Source organism: Octodon degus, unplaced genomic scaffold, assembly GCF_000260255.1.
Source record: "Octodon degus isolate 3935 unplaced genomic scaffold, OctDeg1.0 scaffold00126, whole genome shotgun sequence".
NCBI lineage: Eukaryota > Metazoa > Chordata > Mammalia > Rodentia > Octodontidae > Octodon > Octodon degus.
This window is the reverse complement of record NW_004524702.1, coordinates 6858181-6863808: the sequence shown is the minus strand read 5'-3', so window position 1 is coordinate 6863808 and position 5628 is coordinate 6858181. Positions and strand designations below refer to the sequence as shown.

The 5628-nt window shown below is 47.7% G+C and overlaps 1 pseudogene; it reads left to right on the top strand.

The window, feature by feature from the left end:
• Window positions 1-1071, top strand: part of LOC111812478 — an 8658-nt pseudogene extending 7587 nt beyond the window's left edge.
• The last annotated feature ends 4557 nt before the right edge of the window (window positions 1072-5628 follow it).

Below are 5628 nucleotides of genomic sequence, written 5' to 3'. Positions count from 1 at the left end.
CATTCCTATTTTCCTTCTCAATTCCTCAGTTTGTATAAGGGAATCCACCAGCATAGGTCAACATTTCTATAGTAATTATGGTGCACACATTATGATGGTGCCAACCCAAATCTGCGTATGACACATACATACTTTCTCAGTTACATTAACCTGCTGATCCCGGGTGCTAGCTGTTTAAAGTTAAAATAGTTGACCTGCACATCACAGAGATGCGGGAGCTCGAGATGAGCTGGCCCTCATTTGGCGCAGGGGCCATCGGAGACCTAAACCTTTGTTGTAGTCCCTAATCCTGCCCCTGATTAGCATCACGGGGAGACATAAATGCTAATGTGCCTGGACTTCACCTGCAACAATGAAATTAGAATCTTTCGGGGGGATGGTATTTACCAGCATAATTTAGATATACATAATGACCACGTTCATCATAGGGAATTTGTACCTGTACATGATACACCTTGGTTGTTTTTTTCCCCCATTCCCCTCCCCTCACTCCAACCCCTCTTCCCTTAGTTACTGGTCACCAGGGAGACTGCAGCTATCTTTACTACAGATGCTGGTCGCCCACATGGGCTTCCTGGACATTGTCTGACTCCTCTGGGGAGTAGGTGGCGAGGCCTGAGAGGGTGGTGAGGGTGGTGAGGGCGTCTGATCCACAGTGAGGCAGTTTGGGAGGCAGAGGGAAAGGCGGCGGCGGGCGCCTCCCTCAGCTGTGCCTCCCTCCACTTCCAGGTCTTTCCCTTCTCTGCTGCCCCCTTGGCCCCTTCCCTCTCTCTGTCTTGCCTCTTCTACTTTCCTAGTGCTTTGGGGAAGTCAGTGTGGAGACAGGGCCTCTGTCTGACTCTTTGGCTGGCCCCCGGCCCTGTGCTGCTGGGTTGATCTCTGTAGATGAGGTTTTAGCCTGGCTTTTCCCCATCCAGATACACGTGGTTCATGCTGAAGATGTCTGGAGGCCACACGTCCCCAGCTGAAACCGTGAGTTTGTTGCCAAAAGACTCCTCTGGGTACCGGTTGAAGAGGGAAGTATCTCAATCTGCAGCCAGTGCAGTGAGGGATAAAGGAGAACGACTGTGAGCTCGCCCAGGTAGCCTTTCACACCCTGCCTTTCTTTTACACCCTGAGCCCACACTCCCCTTTACGGTCCCTATATCCTATCTCTTCCTCTTTATTTGTCACCGGCAAAATAACCCTTCGTGGTATTTTCTTTCTAGACAGATTTTACTTTCTTTTTTAAATTTATTTATTTTGTGTGTGACCAGGTCAGCCCACCAGGGGGTGGGGGTGGGGCTGGCTGGCATGTGGTGCTGGGGATTGAACCACGGTCCCTGTGCTTTTGCTTAACTTAGCTTGTTCTAAGTAGGTGCTTTAGACCACTGAGCCATCTCGCCAGCCCTCTACACAGCTTTTAAATATGGCCTAAAACCATCTGGAGCCAGCAAAGCACCAGTATTTGGCCTGCAACCACTTGGCTATTTTTTGGGATTGTCAAGTCTACCTTCCTAAGCTGCCCAGGGACAGTTGTGTTCCCAGGACCAGTTCAATTCTATCCTATTTTGTCCCAGAAATGTTTATGTTACTTAGAGATTTAGATTAGAATACTTTATGTCCCTTCTCATCTCATTTAAAATTATAAGTGGAAATGAAAGGTGATAGCTGAATCTACCTCACCAAATCCACCCCTGGAATGATGTCAGCAACCAGAACTGTGCCTCTGAGAAAAGGTATTGCCATCTGGGATTAGTATTACAAAAATCTTGGAACATGCCTGTGTCACAGTATTACAGATACGCATTCACGTATGGGGTATGGCAGGCCAGGATTTAAAGTTTCCCAGGCACCTTGCTCCACTCTCCCTCTTGCCCTCCCAGGCATCCCGCCCCCAAACTCTCTCTCCCTTAGCCCCACACAGAGCCAAACCCAAAACCACAGAACAGGTCCACCTGACTCTGACCTGGGCAAGCAACTATGAAACTAGGTCCCCCACAGACCAGGTAGCCCTTCCAAGAGTAGCTCTCTCCCTCAGCTGTTCCGGCCCACGATCACCCTCCAGAAAAGATCCTATAAAGTCTCCTGTCCCACTGTTGTTAGCTGCTGTCTTGGTCTGCTAGACAGCCAGCCTGCTTGGTGCCCCCAATTAATCTACTCGCATCAGAATGCCTGGTCTGGTTGATTGTGTGGGTTCATACCTAATACTTGGTGTCAAAAGCTGGGAGGGATGCCAAGGCTTCTGCCGGTCCTCCCAACCTGGGCCTTGCCCCAGTCTGCTGCCAGCCCTCCTGAGTGGACCAAGAGGCGTGGACCTAACCACCCATGACACCCAAAACTGAATATTCCCTTGTCACTCTTCAGCCTGTGTTAAAATACAAACTTCTCCCATTGTCCAACTTGTTGGGAAAGAAAAAAAAAAAAGAAGGCCATTTCTCCCTGGGGATTTGCTACCTACCACTGACTCCTTCTTTCAGTTTATCAATGACAACGAGTGTCTCCAAGGCTCCCTTCCCATCTTTAGCCCAGATGAGATCACTTTCTGTACTTTCATTTTCTCTTTCCTTCTCTATACTTCTTGAAAATAAACATCACTCCTGGATGAGGCGCTCATCTCTGCCTCCAGCCTTGTCCGCTGTGACTCCTTGACTCGTACCTGGAGTGGATAGCTTCTGAATTCCTTCAGGGTTCCTTCCAGGATTTCTCCTACTGACGTCCTTTTCTGCTCTTTAATGTTTTACTTCATCCTAACTTCTCTCTGTGGATGACTATCTCTACCTTGGATGGCTCATCTCCGGCTCTGTCTCTGGGCTCACCATGTGGACACGTTGAGCCACTCCTTCCTGCCACTTGGCCTTCTCTCCGACCAGGGACGCCTGCTCGGAGGGCTTTGGCCCCACGTCCCCTTTGGGACTCACTTAAGGTGATCGTTGCCTTCAGCCTCCTTTCTTTTTCCCTCTCCCACTCTATCTACTCCCTCTCAGAACTAATCTTCAGTCCTAGACTGTCTTAATTCTGTCCTCAGAGGCCCCTTTGGCTTCTCTGATCCCAAAGTCAAATGCCTCATTTTTCTCTGCAAAACAGCCTGGCCACAGCACACAATGAGACTATCAGGCCTCTCAGGAACTCTTGATTATGACACCTTCATTTATTTAAATAACTTTTGTCCCTGCAACGGAAAATAGTCCGAGGTCCCCTACCTTGCTTTCTTCTCCCTCCACAATCACCAGGAGCTCTGCCTATCGTACAGCCCCCAACAGATCCTACCAGGATCCTACCAAGCGCCCACCCACCTTGTGACTTGGATAGGCAGCATAAGAGGCTCCTGGGGGCCAAGACCCCCAGTCCTGAGCCCCCTGCCTATCTATCGAGCTTCTCTCCTGTGGAAAAAACTGCCTATTTGCTGCTGCCATCCTGCATCCAACACCAGTCCAGGTGAGCTGAGTCCCACCGAGATTTCCAGTTCTAGATTAAGGGGAAGCCGTCTCCACGGTGTTTGGCAGAGGGTTACTACCCTTGCATCCTGCTAAGGCCGAGGAGCTGCCCCTCCCTGTTCCAAAACCGTGGGTCTGTGTCCAGATTTTTCTCTGTCCAGGGGACAGGATAGACTGTGTTCACATTCCCTCACAAATGCTGTGAGGCAACACAGCCACACCTGTCCCTGAGGATCCCCCCAAGTCTTGAAGCCCAACTCAGCTCAAATTCAGTCACCATGAAAAATATTTATTCCCAAACCCACCCCACAAACTTTTAACCCTTTAAAACTCCTACTATCACATCAACAATTGGTTAAAAAGCCTGTAAAAGCCTTCATTTGCTCTAAGACACACCCCTCTCCCATACACACAACTCACCCAGCCTTCTCTCTCTCTGTCTGTCAGATCAGATTCCCCTACACCCCACCCCTCAGAGCCAGCACTGGAGCTGTTGACCCTGCTGCCTGGAGGCTGCAGCCGCCGCTGACTGCTGTCACTACAGGCCCGCACCCCCAGTGCCTCTGCCACTGGCCGCTGCTGGCCACTACCAGAGCCTAAAGCTGCAGCCGCTGCTTCACCTTCTGACCTCTCAACTTTCAGGAGCTAAGGTGATAGCTCACTCTCTCTTTGTTCCCTCTCCCCACACCCCACCTTTGCTCACTGCCCCTTGGAGTTACAAAAACAACTAGTAACACGTTTCCCCCCAACAGCATGTGCCCCTCCCTCTGCTATCCAGCTGACAGCAGGATGACAGCCCATCTACCCTGCCCTTTCCAGTTGGGCCTGCTGCATACCCTCACTCCCTCTACCCTCAGCCAGCTTGACAGACAGTCTCCAGTTACAGCCATAACGAAGAGACCCAAGTCGCAGCTTCCCGCCCCTCCCTTTCCAGCCTTCTTGCCAGCCTGCAGGTCCAGGACTTGGAGGTTGTCAGGGCTCCTCCATTGCACTGTGCCTAGCCCTCACACTCTGCTCAGTTCGCTTGCTCCTACTCAAACTTGGTAACTATAAATAAGAGGCTTTTCCGTTTTTCAAATTCTTCTTATACGACATCTCTGCTAATTGACCTATAAAAGTTCTGATTAGTCTCTCATAAAGACAAACTTAAACAGGTCATCATCATTTAACCTGGCCAGGAATACATTTGAGTGCACTCTGATTTTGTGAAGACGTTCATGTGTGTTGTGTAGGTGTTTATGGTATCATTCTGTCCACAGCTGTTCCTCTTTTTACTTGAGCTTTAAAATATAGGCTTAAACGCATACTTTCTCCTGAGTTACCAGCTGGTCTAAATAATATCAATACTAATTTACAATTCAACAAAAATCACTAAAGTGGGAAGAGATTGATGGATAGGACTCTTGCTTGGTAGAGGGTGGCCAACCTTTGTCCATCAGTAGGGATCCCCAAAAATCTCCTTAGAAGACACCCCCAAGGGGTCAGGGAGCTGGGTCAGTGGAATAAGCGCTTCCTTGGCAAGTGCAAGGGTCTGAGTTCAATCCCCAGTTCCACACAAAAAAAGAAGACACCCCCAATAATTTGGTCATCAGTTAAAAGCAAAAAAATTAAAATAAGGTTTTCTCATAAAAGTTACTACATTAAATATATTCATGCCTTTCTTTTACGCTCTAGATATTTATAAGAGGTTCATGTCAAGCCAATATGAGGTCAATTAAATAATTTTCTCATCATCTGTTATGACTGTTAAGTGACACTACTACGTATGACTGCTTATATCAAATGTTTTTTTGTAAAAGTTTAACTACTATCTGTTAACATTCTACAGAATTTAATCGTTACAATGTCCATGGTTGATAAGAATTAACAGTTCTGTGGTCACACTTTATATTTCAAGGTGATTGATACTCAGATAAAATTCTGATTATCATGTATATTGCTCTAAACTATGTGCACTAATATAGACCCAGATTCTTCTGAAGAAGCAACTGTTATTAATTCCTATTTTATATCCAATCTGTTCCTGACATTTATCCCAAGCTAAAAAGACAAATCTCAGCCCTTAAACCTCGCAAGAAAACTTACTTAACCTGCCTTTCCATGCCTTCAATAATAGAGACCAAAACTAACCATACACAAGTGCCAACTTTTGTCTGTGACACTCGGGACTTTCATCAAAGTAGGACCTTAACAAGGTAGTGCTGAGCCTAAA